We start from the raw sequence: 12,023 nt of genomic DNA, 5'->3' as shown, positions 1-12,023 counted from the left end.
CAATGTTTCTATTGAAGGTTTCAAACTTCGTGGTAAGCTGAATGTGTCCTGTTCTGCCTTCATTGATTCGTCATTTTTCTGCTTGCTATATTCGGGCACTACTATCTGAACTAAAAACTAACCAAGAAAAAAAAACTAAAAAGTCCAGCTTTTTAGTGGGCCAAAATGTATCAACTCAGCAATATTCTTCAAATTTATTTGGAAAATGTTTTGCTGAATCTGGGTTCTAAGCCATGACATATAATCACTAAATTTAGTGAGAAAGTTCACAAGTTGTGTAGGAATAAAAAGTATCTTGATAACGATATCCACTAAAAGCAACATAGAAAGAACTACAACTTATATTTGAACATACGTGACATAATCCAAAGAGACGTACCCCATATCAAGCTTTAGCAACAAACTATCATACATCGAATGGCTATCCTCAATTGCTTTGCAGAACAAATAACCAACTCGTCATTTGAAATGGTGGCAGGAGGTAACATCAATTAATCTTGAATCAGTAGTGTCTATAATGCTATTCGAAACCACTATCGAAATTGTTACCGAAGTGCCGAATCGAAGATGCTTGTTATGGTCCTAAATTTATAAAGCGTATGTATATATCTCTTCATATACCTGATCTTTCTACGGAGGTCTTCATCGTGTTCTGCTTCCCTGCCAGGTACTGCGTCAAATATTTTCAGAACGTAGCCGCTGTCTCTTAATTCTCGTCTCTCGAACGGTTCATCGTTCCACCGACTGTGGTATTTGCCGTTGACAATGTGCAAAGGACCATGAAACTTCTTCACAATATTTCTCTCAAAAACTCGTAACGCCGACTCATCGGATATTGTCATGGTCCATGCCGTAGGTCATTTACCACAACGTCAACTGAAAATGGATGCGTTTAAATCGCGGTTAGTGTGCGGAAGAGAGAATTTGTGTTTCATCAGAACAGGCTTCAATTGTCTATAACGACTCGCCGAAAGCTCCGGAAGCTTAGATTGGATGTTCTTATGTATTCACTTATAGTCGAGACCGGGCGCCAAGTGATTGTTACTTATTCTTGTTTATTTATTTTGTTATTTATTTATAAAAAAAATCGGACCGATTAACATTAAAAAAAAACGCGAAAATTAGTGATTTTTCGGAGGATCACATTGAGACGATCCCTTAAACAAGTGATATGTAGGTCAAGATGAGACAAACAATGCCGCAGTTTCATGGTATTTTATATTTCACTAGCTTATGGAATTTACTTGTGTAAGATTCCAAGACGGAGATCTTGGGATCTATGGGACAGTTGAAATATCAGTCCTTTGTCATGCCAGAAATTCCTAGTTATGGATCAAAATATGCTCATTTATCGGCGAAAAGCATTCAAATTTCGAGAAATTTTGAGAAATGGTTAATATTGATTTCAGCTTAGAAGATTTGATAGCCAAACTGTTTCAATTTCAGTCTAGCAAAAGTTGAACAGTCTAAGAAGAGGAATCGATTCATCTAAATTTCCCTATCCTCCATACTACGTCGTTATTTGGTAAATTTTCTCAAGTGCTAAATCCGTCACTCGTTATTAGTTTGAAAATACTGGAAAAGGGTGATTCGCATTGGATGCTCTTACTGATTTTACAGTTTTCAGCTAATCCGCTATAACCTTAAAAGTATACAAGGTCTGTCGCAAAAGAAACGGAACTTTTTAAATATAACTGTTTCTGGTGGCGCCACCTATTGGTGGGTATATGAAATAAAAATTATGATCTCTTGTTGACATTTCGTAAAAACTTTAAGACAATTGGATAACTACAATCGATGTTATCTATCAAAAAGTGATAGCAGCTTTTGGTCAATAAAATTAAATTTTATTTTAAACTTGGGAAAACGTTTACTGAAACATTTCAAATGATGAAAAAAGTTTATGGTGATCAGTGCCTATCTCGTAGTAATGTGCATGAGTGGTTTAAGCGATTCCAAGAAGGTCGTGAGGACCTCTGTGACGATCAGAAGTCGGTCGTCTTCAGAAGTCAAAAATAAAGACAATGCTGATTTGTTTTTACGATTCCGAGGGTATTGTACACCGAGAGTTCGTCTCACCTGGCCAAACGATTAATGCTGTGTTTTACCTTGGTGTTATGAAGCGTCTTTTGTCACGCATTCGTCGTGCTCGACCACAATACCGTGAGGCAGGGTCCTGGCGCCTGTTGCACGATAATGCGCCGTGTCATCGGTCGACGCTTGCCACTGATTTTTTTACAAAAAACTCCATATCACCATTAATCACTCACCCTACTCACCTGATCTGGCACCCTGTGATTCATACCTACTTATGTATTTGGAAAACTTCATTTGCCCATAAAAGGACACTGGTTTCAGGACATTTCAGCTATTCAAAAGGCGACGACCGATATTCTCAAGAGCATTCCGAAAAATGACCTTAAACACTCATTTCAAATGCTAATTGACCGGGCTAAACGCTGTATCGAAGCACAAGGAAACTACTTTGAATAAAAAAATATAACATTTGAAAAATATTAATTTTTTGTTGTTTGTTTTAACAGTCCTGTTTCTTTTGCGACAGACCTTGTAATATTCATAGTACAAGCGTCATTACGAAGTAGCTTGATGTAGTTGATAAAGAAGGCAAACAATTCTTTAGTAATTGTGAGCGCACAGTCAGCGAGTTCATGATCATTATAGCCACTTCGTTGTCAGTGTGAATTGAATGATTTTTATAAATTTTGCAGCATTTGATGATATCAGTATTTTGAACCAGATTCGGTGATCCATATTTGTTCAGATTTATTCTCTGTTTGTCTAAATTTAAATAATCAAGGTAAAATTTGAACACCCTCATGCATATTTGCAAGTAAAAGTAAATGCATTTCATCATTAATCTAACACACTTTCATTTCCGCATTTTAGTTCACTCTCAATTTCCTTGCGCTCTAACACTGAACTATACAAACTTTCCATCACTACTCGCGCCCATGCTTTCGGCGCGAAAATCCAACGTAAATTAAATTAAAATTCATGCCCATTAAAATTTTAATAAATTACGCACGCAACTACAAAGCGACACTCAAGCATGCATATACACATATATACATAGTATATAATATACCAACCATTATTTAGATGATATACATACATATGTATATTTAATCTGTAGGCTGTGTGAGGCATTACTCATACGCTCCGCATTAGAGCTTTGCTTTTAATATGAACCGCATTTTTCCGCCTAACTACACTGGCAGCGGGCATACCGTCGAGGCGCGTTGGCGCGTTTAAGCGTGGATTTGTAAGTGCGCACAGTCTGCGCGGCATTAGCGTATTGGTGACCCCATTGGCGGAGTTGCCGGAGTGCTACACATGAGACCTTGATAATTCTTCGCTGGAGATTGCCAACCACTTGCGGCGCGTGTTGTGGAATGTGGCGCGTGAAGACCGTTAGCTACAATTACAGCTTGCGTTGTTGTTGCTTTTTCACAGCATCGAACGCTGTTGGTAATTTTAATTTATAAATGCTAGCGCACGCGCACATGCGCATTGGGTGCGCGGCGTGCAATTAATTAAATTTGGAATAACCTCTATTTGCCTATTTGCGGCTGTTGGCGATTAAGCTGCCTAAATGTTTAGCTAAATGCGAATGTAATGTAACCTTAATATGACAGCTTTGTATGGCTTGCGTTAATACATGTGCATGTGTGTATGTGTGAGGGAAATATTATGTGCTAACTCTAATGAAACTAATTGTGTATTGAATGCATTTAACGAATATAAATTATATTAATGGGATATAGGGTATTTTTGAGTTTCGTTATGAGTTACATATGAAAATTTAATGTATTAATTATTAAACACAAAGTTGCCACGTAAATCTAATTTATAAATGTTGAAAATTTAATGATTTTTATTTTTTACCAAAATTACCACACCGCCAAGGATCAAAACAAATTTCACAAATTTTCGACGTTAAACTACCTAATATAGAATATTATACGTTCAGTTAAGTTTACGAAGACATCCGACATATTGACCGGTTCATACGGTCTAAGGCCAACCGGAAGTTTGAAAATCTTTTATTAGATATATAAGAGATAGAGGCAGTATGCACCAACTTTACCTATTTTTGGCGTCACTATATTATTATACAATTAAATACCAGCAGAAAAACATATCCTCTGAGTTTCATTAAAGTATACCACCTAACGCCAACAATACAAAGGGAGCAAAGTCAACTGGATGCTTGAAAATTCTAATATTAGTTATAAGCAGATAAATTGCTCCTCATCCACTCAGCTTCAATTAAAATCAGCTGCACGTAAATTAAAAACGCGCTTAAACGTGAGGAAGAATTCAACACCGAAATGTATATAAAGGAGCTGTGTCCAAATTCAAGCAAGCAAAATTCTCTTTGGAAAGCCCAAAAGTCCCTGAAGCCACCAACTAACTCCAACATGCCTATACGAGACATGGGTGGAAATTGGGCTCGAAGTGACGAGGAAAAGGCTAATTGTTTTCGAAATCACCAAGAAAAGGTATTTCAAGCAAATTGCCCAAAGAACAACTTCGAGTTGTCCAGCTTACCCAACACAGTTAACGAGTCACTCGAGTCTTTTAAGACTTCACCTTCTGAAATTATAAGAATAATAAAAGAACTTAAACCAAAAAAGTCACCAGGACATGATAATATTACCCCAAAAATGCTAATTGAGTTACCAAATAGTGCTGTAGAAGTGCTCTCTTTGCTCTTCAGTGCAATTCTTAATCTCGGATACTATCCTAATTCATGGAAAAAGTCGCAGATTATCTTGATAGATAAACCTGGGAAAGACTTAATACAGCCGTCTTCATACAGACCAATCAGTCTTCTACCCTGCCTTTCTAAAATATTTGAAAAAGTGTTACTATCAAAGATGGCACGATAGAACAAGTAAATAGAATTACTAACGAAATAAGAAAAGCATTTGAGCACAGAGAGTACTGTTCAGCTTTATTTCTAGACGTGGCTCAGGCGTTTGATAAGGTGTGGCATGAAGGCCTTTTGTATAAGATTAAAAACATTCTACTTTAGAATTGTATAAAACATTGGAGTCTTAATTAAAAAATAGACAATTTATGGTAAAAGTGGGAGATTTCAGATCTGATGAACGACAGATAAGGGCTGGTGTACCACAGGGCAGTGTTTTAGGCCCAACTCTATACATGATAGATACGGCAGATCTTCTAACAGCTAATAATGTATTAACTTCAACTATTGCGGATGACATAGCTTTAGTGAGCCACATAACAGCATCAAGAATATTAGCCGAGCACTTAAGGTCTATCGAAGAATGGCTAGCCAACTGGCGTATAAATGTGAATGAACAAAAGTGTAAGCATATTACATTTTCGCTAAGACCAAAGATGTGCCCGCAGTAAAAATGGACAATATTTTAGTACCCCAAGCGAACAAAGTAACTTATCTTGGTATAAACCTAGATAGAAGACTTACGTGGAGAAAACATATATCCAGTGAAATAATTTGCATGAGGATAAGATCTGCAAATTTAAATTGGCTTTTAAATAAAAACTCCAAACTTAGCCTAGACAACAAAGTACTTTTATATAATGTGGTCACAAAGCCGATTTGGATGTCGACGGTTGAATGCAGTGGGTGACAACGTGTGCAACTGATATTGATACAATACAAAGGTTCCAATCAAAAATGCTTAGAACAATCACGTGTTCACCATGGTATATGCGTAATGAAAATATCCATAAAGACCTTGGTATTTCTATGGTAAAGAAAGAAATAGAAGACAGCAGAATTAAATATATATCTAAACTCCGAGATCACCCAAACCCTTTGGCTAATGCTTTGGTACTTTCCTGCAATCAAACACGCCTTAAAAGCGTACTAAGGAGCAACGTATCACCAAAACAGCTCAAACACTTGCTTGAGCTTGCCTAGTTTTTAAATAGATTTAAGATTTTAAAACTTATTGTTAGGCTTTTAAAACAAAAAGCAGTTATAAGGGGGCTAGGAAAAGTTTTTTCCCCATTTTATTAATTTTCAGCAGAAAGATAACTTATCATTAAAAAAATTATATCAATTTCATTGAGGTAAATTAAATATTTTCGCCGTAAGGTTAGCCGGAAATTCGTTTTAGAACTGGGGTCCACATATACGGTTCCTAGTGGCTAGAACATTTTTAGTTGGATTTACTAAATAAATTCAAAGACTTTATTTTTACACCGTTAAATTAATGGTTTCTTGATTTTACACCTTAAAATAAAGATAATAAAGATTTAAATGAAATTTAAAATTATGTTATATTCGAATTAGGAATGTTGGTAATCCCATTTCACCCATTTTAGCTCTGTGTTATAGAAATATGATAAGAATGTTACGTACTAACTTTAGTCGAAATCGATCTCGTGTACCAAGTTCCATTACGATATCTCAATTTTTACGGACGGAAGGATAGACAAACCTGTGACTTTCGACTCTCGTCATGCTGATTATTTATATGTATATAATCTTTTATCTATCTGTATTAGTTTTAGGTGATACATACAAACATTTTTTGAACAAAACTATTACGTATGTTCTATATGCAAGATTATAAAAAAGTTAGCATGCAAGTAATTGATTTTGATATGGCAATTTATTTGTTGTCAATGACAGATGATATAGTGAAAGTATCTAGTCAAATAATTGAATTTGATTTGCTCAGTTTGAATGCTAACTATGTACTGCATTAGTCCTATATCGGCGGTTTCGACAAATGAGCAGCTTCTCGCAGAGAAAAAAACATGTGCATAATTTCAGAGAAGAGTAACCTGGGTGTTACAAACTTGGGGCGAACTGAGCCCCCATTGATCAGAATATTGAATCACAAAATACAGAAGCACATATTAATTGAATATTGGTTGAGCAACATTCGAATAACCCAATATTAATAAAAACATTTTGATGATTGCTTGTTTACATATTTCGACAGATCATACCATGATCAGATCATAAATTTTAAGTCAGTATCACAAATAAGAGTAACAGCCTTCTTAATTGTAGCTGTATGGTTCAACCGGTTCAGTAGCTTACATTTAACCCTTCTGTTGCATAGTTAAGGTCATCTCCTGACCTTTGTATGTTATTTTTTCTTAAATTTCATAAATGACACAAAATTTTGGGATTTCCTTTTACGAATTCCTGCATTGAGAAAAATCGCTTCGGAAAAGTGAAAGTGCAGACTTATCGTTCGACAGAAAGCCAAATACGGCAGACAATAATTGGAGACATATGTAGGCATTAATGAGTATAGTGATGTTTAGGACAATCAGAATGTATCGGAAGAATTGCTAGATGACGAATCTTCTGAAAAGTACTTTGCTAGTGATAAAGAAGATAGTATTGATGAGGCTAATGAAAGTAATTTATTAATAATAATAATAATAATAATAAATAATTAAGTATTTTTATTGAAATTGAAATGAATTTTTGATGACTCATGCCCAGCTCTTGACCGATGCTACGGCTGCTACTATGCCGGTCTCTTTCGACCAATTCAGCGATTTTATCGCAATTTTCGACGACAGGCCTTCCGGAGCGTGGCGCATCTTCGACCAACTCTACACCAGAACGAAAACGTTGAAACCATCGATGTGCGGTGGAAATGGAAACTGTATCGGGTTCATAAACTGCACAAATTGGCGGCTTGAGATGAATTTTTGCCTTTATCGTAGTAGTACTGTAAAATATGCCGTATTTTCTCTTTATTTTGTTCCATGTTTGCGACGCTATAACTCACGAACGACATAAAAGAAACGACAATCAATCAAACACGTGTTAGCGCATGAAATGAGCTTTCCAAAAAGGTATAGCACGACCCGATGCGACGAATAAAACTAGAACTACGCGCTTTCAGCACCAACTAGCGAAAATACCGCAAGACTTTTTTGACAACTTCTTATAATTCGATGAAAACCCGGTGTTACAGTATGTGCAGTTTACCGAATATCTAATATAAAAGAATCATTTGACCGGTGCTTAACACCATAAACATAATTTTTTTTAAGAGTTCACCAACGCTAAAAAAATTGGTGAGAAATATGAACCAGTTGATGAAAGAGAATTGGATGTATTTTTGTGCATTCTGACCTTAGAAAGTACGTCCATTTGTACATTTATATATAATGGTTAAAATACATATAATTTAAAAATGTCATAGATATATACAAGCTCATATCGGTCGCATGGAGAAAGTCTCCGCAGTCTTTGTGATCAAGTTAATGGTCGACGAATATTTCGCGCTGTAGTGTCACTTACACGGTTTTTTGAAATAAGTCGTGTGCTGCGGTTCGATAACAAAGACAATCGCAGAGATTAGAGACTATTCGATAAACTTGGTTCAATTCGGTATTTATACGAACTGTTATAACTGCTTTCCGTATGAAAACAGTCGATGAGCGTTTAATTCCTGTTAGAGGCAGATGCTCATTCTTGGTTTACATGCCAAGTAAATACGGTATAAAGGCATGGGTGGCTGCGAATATGCGTACAAAATTTTGTCTAAGTTTTGAAATATATTTGGGAAAAGATTCAGCTGCTGCGCAACCGTTGAAAGATGGAACGATGACATACTACTAATAACCAGGGGTTCAGACGACTACCAGTACTAAGCAATCGTATCTTCTTAGACGGATCAGTCACCATTGTTCAAAACATTTCTAAACATTATAAAATGATTTACTTCTTTTCCATGCTATGTTTTATCAGATTTGTTATCTTTTTTCTCTCGCAACAATGTTGCTAAGGAGATATTATAGTTTTGTTCACATAACGGTTGTTTGTAAGTCCTAAAACTAAAAGAGTCAGATATAGGGTTATATATACCAAAGTGATCATTAGTCGAAATCCGGATGTCCGTCTGTCCGTCCGTCCGTCGGGGCAAGCTGTAACTTGAGTAAAAATTGAGATATCATGATGAAACTTGGTACACGTATTCCTTGGCTCCATAAGAAGGTTAAGTTCGAAGATGGGCAAAATCCGCCCACTGCTACGCCCACAAAATGGCGGAAACCGAAAACCTATAAAGTGTCATAACTAAGCCATAAATAAAGATATGAAGTGAAATTTGGCACAAAGGATCACATTAGGGAGGGGCATATTTGGACGTAATTTTTTTGGAAAAGTGGGCGTGGTCCCGCCCCCTACTAAGTTTTTTGTACATATCTCGGAAACTACTATAGCTATGTTAACCAAACTCTATAGAGTCGTTTTCTTCAGGTATTTCCATATACAGTTCAAAAATGGAAGAAATCGGATAATAACCACGCCCACCCCCATACAAAGGTTATGTTGAAAATCACTAAAAGTGCCTTAACCGACTAACAAAAAACGTCAGAAACACTAAATTTTACGTAAGAAATTGCAGAGGGAAGCTGCACCCAGGCTTTTTTTAAAAATTGAAAATGGGCGTGGCCTCGCCCACTTATGGACCAAAAACCATATCTCAGGAACTACTTGACCGATTTCAATGAAATTAGGTATATAATATTTTCTTAACACCCTGATGACATGTGCGAAATATGGGTGAAATCGGTTCACAACCACGCCTTCTTCCAATATAACGCTATTTTGAATTCCATCTGATGCCTTTTCTGTATAATACGAGTATATACATTAGGAACCAATGATGATAGCGGAATAAAACTTTACAAAAATACGGTATTTGAAAAATATGTAAATGACGTATAATGAAATCTCGATTATCACTTTATCATGCGAGAGTATAAAATGTTGGGTGACACCCGAACTTAGCCCTTCCTTACTTGTTTTTTATATTTTTTTTAATTTTACTCTTTATTCTTAAATTACTTATATATAAACCAAAAATTTTAAATTTTGGAGGATGGAGTTATTTGTAGAAGATCACGCAAGTGAGGAAAGTTCGCCATTCACTTGGGAGGGGCCAGAAACGATTATTTTACATATGGCTCAAGCAGCTCACGAATTCCGGTCTTTGACCAAGTATCCTCAGACATCCTCCCCACAGGGTTGCGCGCTGTGCTTGGCACCCGCCACGTAAAAAACGCCACCATTTAACAGTCACAGCCTCGAATAACTGCTATAACCACGTAAGCGGTTTCTACGCCAGTGAAAAAAGTAAAGTTAGTTTTTTTTTTGATTTAGAAAAATATGTTGTTAACAATTTTCATATTTATTTTACATTTTTTCACTAAAAAATTATATTTTGTTTCATTACAGGTAAGGATATAGTCCAAATATTACATCTGGGTATGTATTAAAAAAGTAAATCACAAATAAATTTCAACTGCTAAGTTAAGTCATTAAGTTGAAAGTTTTATCGTATTGAATATGCAAATGGAAACAAATCATAATAATTTTAGCTTAGATTCAAAATGTGCCTCTTACAAGAATACTTTTTCTGCAAATTTTTGTTTTTAACTTACAGCAAACTTTTATAATTAAATACATCAAGTGATAGCGTTTTCTTTGCGAGAATCATCTAGCCTCTCTTTTTTGGTTTCATTCCTTGTTCCAAATATATGATAGATCTTATAATATCAATCGAACTTAAGTTTTTGGAAAGCAGTTCAGCTGAAGAAATTTATCATATCAACTCTTATCTCCAAGTCGACTTTGCTCTCAAGATCTGCTTTTGTCATCAACTCAACCGATTTTTCTTCTTCTTCTTCTTCTTAATTGGCGTAGACACCGCTTACACGATTATAGCCGAGTTAACAACAGCGCGCCAGTCGTTTCTTCTTTTTGCTGCGTGGCGCCAATTGGATATTCCAAGCGAAGCCAGGTCCTTCTCCACTTGGTCCTTCCAACGGAGTGGAGGTCTTCCTCTTCCTCTGCTTCCCCCGGCGGGTACTGCGTCGAATACTTTCAGAGCTGGAGTGTTTTCATCCATCCGGACAACATGACCTAGCCAGCGTAGCCGCTGTCTTTGAATTCGCTGAACTATGTCAATGTCGTCATATATCTCGTACAGCTCATCGTTCCATCGGATGCGATATTCGCCGTGGCCAATGCGCAAAGGACCATAAATCTTTCGCAGAATTTTTCTCTCGAAAACTCGTAACGTCGACTCATCGGTTGCTGTCATCGCCCAAGCCTCTGCATCATATAGCAGGACGGGAATTATGAGCGACTTATAGAGTTTAGCTTTTGTTCGTCGAGAGAGGACTTTACTTTTCAATTGCCTACTCAGTCCGAAGTAGCACCTGTTGGCAAGAGCAATCCTGCGTTGGATTTCCAGGCTGACATTATTAGTGGTGTTAATGCTGGTTCCTAAATAGACGAAATTATCTACAACTTCAAAGTTACGACTGTCAACAGTGACGTGAGAGCCAAGTCGCGAGTGCGACGACTGTTTGTTTGATGACAGGAGATATTTCGTTTTGCCCTCGTTCACTACCAGACCCATTTATCAAAAGGGGGGTCTCTCATCCGAGGCTGTTTCAACTTTCTCATTGGTATTGTTTTTTACGTGGCGGGTCCCAGGCCCAGCGCACAACCCTTGTAGGGAATGTTTCGCCTTCTCACATTAGCTCGCCTTCGAACGGATGTTCTTAGGCTACCCAGAGGATACTTGGTCAAAGACCGGAAAGTGAGCTGCTTGAGCCATGTGTAAAAGAATCGTTTCTGGCCACTCCCAAGTGAATGGCGATCAGAGAACTTTCCTCACTTTCGTGAACTTCTACACATGACTCCATCCTCCATCCATTACGACCTAAGAAAAGTCCTCTTAAAAATTGTTAATATCCTTTACCATACTTTAATATTTGACTGCAGAGATTATATGTAATTAACCAATTTGTTGCACGTTTGCTTGCAATCCACAGCTGCAATCTCTAAATCTATTAGTTCAGCGTTGACCCAATTCTAGGAACCTTGAACTCAGCTTTAACAAAAAGAAAAAAATAATAATAAAACAAAATGTATTTTAATTAACTTTTTAATCGCTTGCAACCACAAATTAGTTATGCCTTCGTCAGGCAAGCCAAATATTAAACTAGTCGTC

The 12,023-nt window shown here is 36.7% G+C and overlaps 1 protein-coding gene and 1 long non-coding RNA gene across 5 annotated transcripts in view; both read left to right on the top strand.

The window, feature by feature from the left end:
• LOC126753932 (neuronal acetylcholine receptor subunit alpha-7) overlaps window positions 1–12,023 on the top strand; it is a 625,617-nt gene that overhangs the window by 179,596 nt on the left and 433,998 nt on the right. The gene's annotated exons all lie outside the window — the stretch shown is intronic.
• LOC126753935 (uncharacterized) overlaps window positions 1–12,023 on the top strand; it is a 169,626-nt gene that overhangs the window by 8,455 nt on the left and 149,148 nt on the right. Inside the window, exon 2 of the long non-coding RNA XR_007666226.1 lies at window positions 7,821–7,845. This is a non-coding gene — a long non-coding RNA (uncharacterized LOC126753935). The remainder of the gene's footprint in view (window positions 1–7,820; window positions 7,846–12,023) is intronic.

The sequence above is a fragment of the Bactrocera neohumeralis genome, chromosome 3 (assembly GCF_024586455.1).
Source record: "Bactrocera neohumeralis isolate Rockhampton chromosome 3, APGP_CSIRO_Bneo_wtdbg2-racon-allhic-juicebox.fasta_v2, whole genome shotgun sequence".
Lineage (NCBI taxonomy): Eukaryota > Metazoa > Arthropoda > Insecta > Diptera > Tephritidae > Bactrocera > Bactrocera neohumeralis.
The sequence above is the reverse complement of the archived record's forward strand: the minus strand, read 5'-3'. Positions and strand labels throughout refer to the sequence as shown.